Here is an 8676-nt window from a genome sequence, read left to right as displayed (position 1 = left end):
TGTGTTCAGATTGACCTCAGTGACACAAAGTGACCACACGAGGCAGCAGAGGACCAGCAGCTAAAATCACTGATTTTCTCTATGGGCTTTGGTGTGGGAGAGTGAGTGGTTTACAGACGTCTGTGTCACAGTGAGATAAAGACGTGATCATGTGACGTAGACGCCGTAGACTTTATGAACTGAGTCTGTTGTTTTTTTTTCTGAATTTTCGTGACTTTTACAGTGAGGATTTTTTTTTACTTCTTCAAGATACGAGAAACTCTCAAAGCTCACAGCTGCTCTGGTATTCATGTGTTCACACACACACACACACACACACACACACACGTCCTCCTGTGACACACTGCTGCAGAACACAGAGACGACGTGATGTTCCTGCTTCCCCGAGGAAGGTCAAAGGTCAAAGGAAGGTTTGCTGCACATTTTTTGATTTTTAAAACATAATACATTATTATGCTACAGTATAGTTCATATATATGTATGTATAATATCACTTTATAATATCACTATCATATCACATTTTGACATTTTGACTGATTCTTTATCACATTTTGAAGATTTTTCATCACATTTTGAAGATTTTTCGTCACATTATGAACATTTTTCGTCACATTTTGAACATTTTTCGTCACATTTTAAACATTTTTCGTCACATTTTGAACATTTTTCGTCACATTTTGAACATTTTTCGTCACATTTTAAACATTTTTCGTCACATTTAGAACATTTTTCGTCACATTTTAAACATTTTTCGTCACATTTAGAACATTTTTGTCACATTTTGAAAATTTTTGGTCACATTTTAAACATTTTTCATCACATTTTAAACATTTTTCGCCACATTTAGAACATTTTTCGTCACATTTTAAACATTTTTCGTCACATTTTGAACATTTTTCATCACATTTTGAACATTTTTCATCACATTTTGAAAAATTTCTTCACATTTTGAACATTTTTCGTCACATTTTGAACATTTTTCGTCACATTTTGAACATTTTTCTTCACATTTTGTACATTTTACGTCACATTTTGAAGATTTTTCATCACATTTTGAACATTTTCTTCATATTTTGAACATTTTTCTTCATATTTTGAACATTTTGAAGAACTTTGGTTCTCTCTGTATTTTCTGTCACACATGTCGAGCTGATTAACGTCTATTTTTCGTCCTCCCTCGCGGTGTCACTGTGTCGTGAAGGAAATAAAACTGCCCGTGTTTTTTTGTTCAGGTAAATACATTTTGTCGCTGATCACAGGAAGAAAAAAACAACAACATGAAGAATTTGTCTCCTTTTCTTTTCTTTCTTTTTCTTTGAGTGTCTTTGGAGAAGTGAAGTGACTCATTTCTTCTTTTGTGAGAACAAACATTCGCTGCATTGTTCACTTTGTCACTGATAATTACAGCGTGTCACGGACTGTGAGTGAGTCTCGTGGTGTCACACTGCCACCTGCTGCTCAAAGTGAGGAGTAAATGTGTGTGTGTTTAACACTTTTACAGTGACATTTTATTCCCAGTCGGTCTCTTTTAAATAATCTGAAAACAATAACGTTTTATTTGTTGTTTTCAGGTTTATTTTGTATTTTGAACTCAATACAAATAGATTCTAGGAGTAAACTAAAAATCAGTTTTCTGCTTTATTTTATTTGTTTGAAAGTGAAGTTTGTAAACCACTCACTCTCCCACACCAAAGCCCATAGAGAAAATCAGTGATTTTAGCTGCTGGTCCTCTGCTGCCTCGTGTGGTCACTTTGTGTCACTGAGGTCAATCTGAACACAGGATTTTAAAAGCCGAAAATGACAAAATAAGACATTTGAACTTAGTGATGGAGGCAACTGTGTGTGTGATGTTAAAATCACTGGTTTTCTCTGTGGGCTTTGGTGTGGGAGAGTGAGCGGTTTATAAACTTCAGTTTCAGGGAGAAAAATGACTTCAAACATGTAACTCATGAAAGAACATGTTCATGTCTTTATTTCAGTGTCTGACAGCCTTTTCCAACAGGAAACTCAGATTCAGTCAGGCTTTTATTTGTCTTGTTTTCATTTACGACTTCCTTCCTTAAATGGTTTCAAAATAAAAGCTGAGAAACAAGTGTTTGTTTCCTGTGAACCTGCAGCTCTGACACATGTGTATCAGTTCCTCACTCTCACCAGCAGAGGTCAGTATGAACCTTCAGACTGATGAATATTCTACAGGTGAACTGTGGTCACATGACATTATTGATTAATTAAAACCACATGTTTATTCACTTAATTTTATATCACAAAAAAGTCATATTAATAAATATATTATTTTACAACTGATGTTAAACTTCTTCAAACATCACATTCACCAAGAGGAATGTAATGTTTTGTTTACTGTGTTTATGTTTTTGTTTACTCTTGTTTTTTTTTCTCACTGTGCACAGCAAAAAAAAAAAATAGAAACACTTTATAAATTATAAACATTTAAAAACAGCAGAAACTGTAAAAGAAAAATATTAAAACAGACTTTAAAAAACACATGTCGCAGGCGGCAGAGCGTTACCGCTCGCGGTAGCCTCTACACGGTAAACTCAGCTGAGATCATCGCATACCGGTGGTGCGGTGAAGAGCGGCGCGGCGCGACGCGGCAGCGCTGTACACCATTGGGGGGCGGTGCGCTGCCGCACACACCGGTGGGGCGGTGTGTTGAGAGCGGCGCGGTGAGGGCGGCAGCGCATTGGCTACCTGCCTGTGTGTGTGTGTGTGTGTATATCCTGCGCGGCGGCGGCAGGAGCAGCAGCAGCAGCAGCAGCTCCATTAGCAGCAGCTGCGGCGGCGGCGGCTTCTTCTTGTTCTCCCTCCCGGAGTTTTTCAAGTCCGGACTTCCTGGTTACGGGACCGTGGAATTGTTCTGCTCCGCTCCGGCGGAGGAAACGACCCGCAGCGGTGAGACCGAGCCTCAGGAGCCGGAGAGGCGAGAGCAAGGTGAGCGGCGTCTGAGGAGTTTAGTTGTGGGAAGTTGAAGCGTCAGCGCGGCGCTGAATGAGCCGAACGCCGACGGCTCTCCCGTCAAAGTGACGGCGTCAAACATGGCGGCGCGAGCGGCGCTCCACTTCATTCACGTTGTTTTCAGTGAAATGAAGAAGATTCGTGCGCTTTTATTCGTGTCAACTTTGAGCTTATTTGTATTCACCGAGGCCTGTTCGACCAACCCAGAGCAAACACAGCTACTGTTAGCTAGCAGAGCAGCGACACACACTTCCGCATTACTCCTTCAAAATAAGAGTCTGTGTTTACAAACCCAGTTTGTTGTCTTTTTGAAGTGTGTTTGAATCAATATTTACAATCAATAGGAATAATAAAGATAACAATTATATTACCTACATATTTATATCATTCTTTTCACATTTAAAGCACATCAATGAGATAATAAATGAGAAAATAAGGAAGACATATTAATAAGTTAAAGTTATTAATTAACAAAATGAATTGAGTAGTAGAGGATATTTTAATGTAAAAATAATAAAAATGATGGTCATGATTTTTCTCTGTCAGTATAGTTTATTTATGGCCTTTATGTCCATTAAATACATGGCTAGTTTTCAGTTTATTAGACACATTTAACTAAAAATATTCTAGTTATGTGACATAATTCAGTTTATTCTTCGTGAAGATGACAGTGAAATATTAGTCAAGTACTTGATTCAACTTTAAAGTCATTTTTCTTTGGTATTGCATTAAAATGAAGCATTGTTGTTAAAACACACAGGCCTTTCCATCTATAAGACCTAGAATTAAATATTTGAATTAGAGTTGGGTTTATCTGTGTCGGACACGGCACTATTTTAACAAAGTAAAGAAAAAAACAGCAATGAACTGCTTTCATATTTAATCATTTACAGTATGTGTGAAGAACATGAAGAAAACTGTATATTATCGGATATAATGGGCTTTTTCCGACCTTCACATTTAATTTTCTACTTATTTAGCTGTTTTTTTTCCCCATTACTTTAACTTTTATTTGAAAGGATTTTTGTGTTGAGTTTGTGTTGCCAGTAAATAATGTGGTGTAAGTGGAACAGGTGCTTGTTCATGTGAACTCTGTCTTCCTCATGTTCAGCAGTGGTTTAGTAACCGAAAACAGAAACACCTGTGTTTATCACATCCTGGAAAATCACCATCACTTCCCTAAAACACTTTCAACAACACTGTGTGAAAACTGTGTCAACAGATTCTCTGTGTTTACACCGACCACAATTATAGTCTGATAGTTCTTATATGTTATGTGTGTATATGTGTATATGTATATATGTATATATATATATATATATATATATATATATATATATATATATATATATATATATATATATATATATATATATGTGTGTGTGTATGTGTGTATATATATATATATATGTACTGTATATATGTATGTGTATATATATATATATATGTATATACACATATACACACATATATGTACCACAATTATAGTCTGATAGTTCTTATTCTATGTATAAGTTTATGTTAACAAGTATATATGTATGTATGTATATATATATATATATATATATATATATATATATATATATATATATTATAATACTAACTTTCCATAAACGTAGAAAAGTTAAATGAATTGTTTAAAAACACAAAAATAAATAAAAGTTATCAATGACTATATCATACTTGTTATTTATGTTAAATAGACCTTATTTTTTTATTTTAAAACTCCGTAAAACTGTCCTTTTCGCCTCCTGTTTTATTTTGAAACTTCACACGCTGTACGTCCTGCCGTGTTCCTGCGTATTGTCGCGGTCTTGACGCGGTCCCGCCTCCTGCAGCGGGATCGACGCGGCCGCTGAAACCGCCCTGCGGCCTCTGATTGGCTGTTGTCGCGAGCTCGGAGGCTCGTGATTGGCCGTCGTCGCCTGTCAATCACCGCGTGAGCTCCGAGCTGCGGCTGCGACGGTTTAACGAAGTCGAGATGAGGTTGTTTACGTTTTTATTCAAATCAATAAAAATAAAAACATAGACAAAGGCGCGTGATTAACGAGTTTAACGTTGGTGTTTTTTTGGTTTTTCTATATCTCGCGCGACTTCCTGTAAAAAAGATAAGATTAGAGGTGAGCGAAGTTGCACTAAACGGCAGGAAACCCGGGTGTACAGCTATTCCGGCTTCAAAATAAAAGCACTTGTTTGTCCGTTTGGAAAACTTTGTTTTTTACTAAAGTCTTTGAAAGTTTGCTTGTTTTAGTGATTATGATGAATGTTTTTGAACATTTTAGTGAAAATATGGCACCTGCTTTACACCTGCGTACAAAGTAAGTACAATAAAACAACATAATATATTTATTTAAATTTAGAAATACAGACTTTCACCATCTTAAAGTTGTGTTCAAAAAGATTCTAGTCAAAAATCAGTTGATGTAGTATGATGCATTTACTGTACATCTCTTATAAGTCCACATAAATGCAAATGATTTTTCTGTGTTAATAATATAATAAAATAAAATATACTGAAGGAATTTTGTCAAAAACATGAAAGAAGACGTAACAACACGTGAAAATAGAACAGTAAGAACCATAAAATATTAAACAATATTAAACGAAAAATACAGTAAAACTGAAGAATAATCTCTTAAATTGTGACTGTTGTTGAAATAATGTTTGTTTTTAGGATTTTAAATTAAAAAAAGAGGGTTTTTATTTTGAAACGGTGTGGCAGGAAGAACCCCTCTGTAAATGTTGTGACATTCACAATGCTGTGTGTGTGTGTGTGTGTGTGTGTGTGTGTGTTTTCCTATCCCGCTTCAGGATAATACGGCTTAACTGCAGCCAGCAGGAGCTTTGCACTTTGAAAACATGAGGCAGGCGTGAGCGAGTGAGTCTGAGTGAGAAAGAGCAAGAAAAACAACAAACAAACAAACACACAAACACATTTCATCATCCTCATCCTCATCCTCATCATCCTCTGCTGCTGCTGCTGCTGCTGCTGTAACCTGAGGAAAAAGTGTCAGGCTGCGGTGAAACGAGCCCAGCGTCAGGTTCAGGGTCAGGACCGTCTGCTGTGTCAGCTTTTATTTTGAAGCCATTGTGTCTGCTGCTGCTGTTTCTGCTGCTGCTGCTGCTGCTGCTGCTGCTGTTTCTGCTGTTTCTGCTGCTGCTGCTGCTGCTGCTGCTGCTGCTGGGATTCACCGGCCTTTCCCAGCTCGGATGCAGGAGCAACATTCCTGGGAAAGGCAAGTCCCGTCACACGAGCGTTACTCACACAATCAGCAGCTTCAGCAGCAGCTGACGCACAACAATGACTTTAAAGGACTAGTTCAGGTTTTCAGGAGTGGGGGTTTGAATGTGAGGTACTGTGTAGTCAGTGTGTGTGTGTGTGTGTGTGTGTCTGAACTTCCTGTGCTGACAAGAAGGGGAAACATGAAGGTACGAGCTCAGTGATGACATGAACAACAGCAGAGACAACAAAAGACTCGCGTCATCAAATCTACGTCGGTTTAAGTCTACGACGTCTACGTCACATGATCACGTCTTTATGTCACTGTGAGACAGACTTTTCCAACAGGAAACTGAAGTTTGTGAAGCACTCACTCTCCCACACCAAAGCCCATAGAGGGTCAGTCAGTGAGTGTGTTCCTCAGATGTCGTGGATGTTTTTTTAAAGTGGTTCAAATATCTCTTTACGCTGTGAGCGTGAGTTCATGCCTCGTACGACTTTATTTACTGTATGAAATGAGTAGTTTTGTAATTCAAATAAGTCCGTCTTTCATTTTGTGTCGGGTCAAAGGTCACGTTGGTCAAATCGTGACATTTTATAGCTTTTGATTTGCAGTCGCTGCTGCGTTCAGTGACTCGCTCTGACAATAACGCACAACTCCTGCTGCTGAGTGTTGTTTTTATGACGCTAAAGAGGAGAAAATGTTTCATTTACAAAGGGTTTTAAGACTGAAAAGCAGCAAAACGGCACATTTGACAAGTTAAAACGAGTACACGTTAGTATTTTTACTGGATTAATGACTAGTTTATGTGTTAACCTGGTTATTTTGCTGCTGTTTCCTCTGGTTTTGTCTCATGTGTTTATTTAATCCAAGTGTTTGTGCGAAGGAAAGAAAATCTGTGACTGATGCAGAGAAAGAGGAAAAATGCAGGAAATGTGAAACACACGCACACACACACGCACGCACACACGCACACACACGCACACACACACGCACACACACATTCCCTCACTGTGGTCCAGCTCTTGGCTCAGAGTTCCTGCTGCTGTTTGACTTTATTGGCTGCTGATGTGAGCTGGCTCACTTCACTGCTCTGTCTGTTACTGCCAGACACACACACACACACACACATGCACAGACACACACAGAGACACACGCTCTGGCTCCAGTCCTCATGTCCAGCAGAAACATGCTGCTCTTCAGTCTCTGAGCTCAAGAAAGCTGATATTGATCACAGATCTCTCTCTGTGTGTGTGTGTGTGTGTGTGTGTGTGTGTGTGTGTGTCACAGGAAGTGAGGACAGTGTGATTTTGGCAGCTTCTTCTGTCACACCTTAAAAATGCCTCTTTATAGGTCCAAACATGTATTTTTCAATAACACAGAGTGTGTGTGTGTGTGTGTGTGTGTCTGTGTGTGCGTGTGTGTCACTGGCTTGTTGATTGACTTCAGAGACGTCTAACCAGTCTGAGGTTGCGTGGTTACTCTTAAACAGCGGTTACACACACACACACACACACACACTGTGTGGTTTCACAGAAACACGTTGTCGTCGCTGATTGTCGGTTGTGAACAGAAAATCTTCTCTGTCATTAATCACGTTTCTATTCATGTTGTGTGTGTGTGTGTATATGTGTGTGTGTGTGTGTGTGTGTGTTATGAATGTGTGTGTGTGACAGTAGGAGACGCGTCAGTGTGTGTGTGTGTCTATTTTTACATGTTAAAAAACCTGGAAAGTACACAAACTCCCCCCTGCACCAAACCCCATAGAGAAAACCAGTGATTTTAACGTCACACACACACAGGAGTTGTTCTGTTGATCCACTGCTGCCTCCATCACTGAGTTCAAATGTCTTATTTTGTCACTTCGGCATCAAAAATCCTACATTTGGATTAACGTCAGTGACACAAAGTGACCACACGAGGCAGCAGAGGACCAGCAGCTCCTGGTTTTCTCTATGGGCTTTGGTGTGGGAGAGTGAGCGGTTTACAAACTTCAGTTTCCTGTTGTAAAGTGTGTCTCACAGTGAGATGAAGACGTGATCATGTGACGTAGACGTCGCAGACTTGGAGTGACGTGGTTTTGACTCAGTTTGTCGTTTGTTCAGAAGCTTAAATCAGTGCTGACACGCGTGTGTCTCCAGTGTCTCGCTGTCCTCTTACACTGAGTGATGGTTGTTCTCTGCAGAGGCTGATGTGAGTGACTCTGCTCTGTGTTTGTCTCCTCTCTGCTGACGTCTGCTGCTTCAGCATCAGTCCAACCCCTGCCAACACCAGGGGGAAAAAAAACCTTATTTTTACATCACCTGCATCATTTCCCCCTTCATCCTCCTCCTCCTCCTCCTGCTCCTCCTGCTCCTCCTGCTGCTGCAGAGTGATCAGATAACCTGTTATTACCACATACTATCATCTGATTACTGTGATTTAGTCCAACAACCAGGCTGATTGGACTGGATGTATTCTCCACACACACACACACACACA

General features: G+C 39.3%; 1 protein-coding gene across 1 annotated transcript in view; it reads left to right on the top strand.

The window, feature by feature from the left end:
• Positions 1–2765: 2765 nt before the first annotated feature.
• The window catches only part of usp6nl (USP6 N-terminal like), a 30830-nt gene continuing 24919 nt past the window's right edge, over positions 2766–8676 (top strand). Inside the window, exon 1 of the mRNA XM_058623864.1 lies at positions 2766–2950. The gene's annotated coding sequence lies outside the window, so the exon portion shown is untranslated. The remainder of the gene's footprint in view (positions 2951–8676) is intronic.

Source organism: Solea solea, chromosome 3 (assembly GCF_958295425.1).
Source record: "Solea solea chromosome 3, fSolSol10.1, whole genome shotgun sequence".
NCBI classification, from domain to species: domain Eukaryota; kingdom Metazoa; phylum Chordata; class Actinopteri; order Pleuronectiformes; family Soleidae; genus Solea; species Solea solea.
Note: the sequence above shows the minus strand (reverse complement) of the source record. Positions and strands in the feature narration are given on the sequence as shown.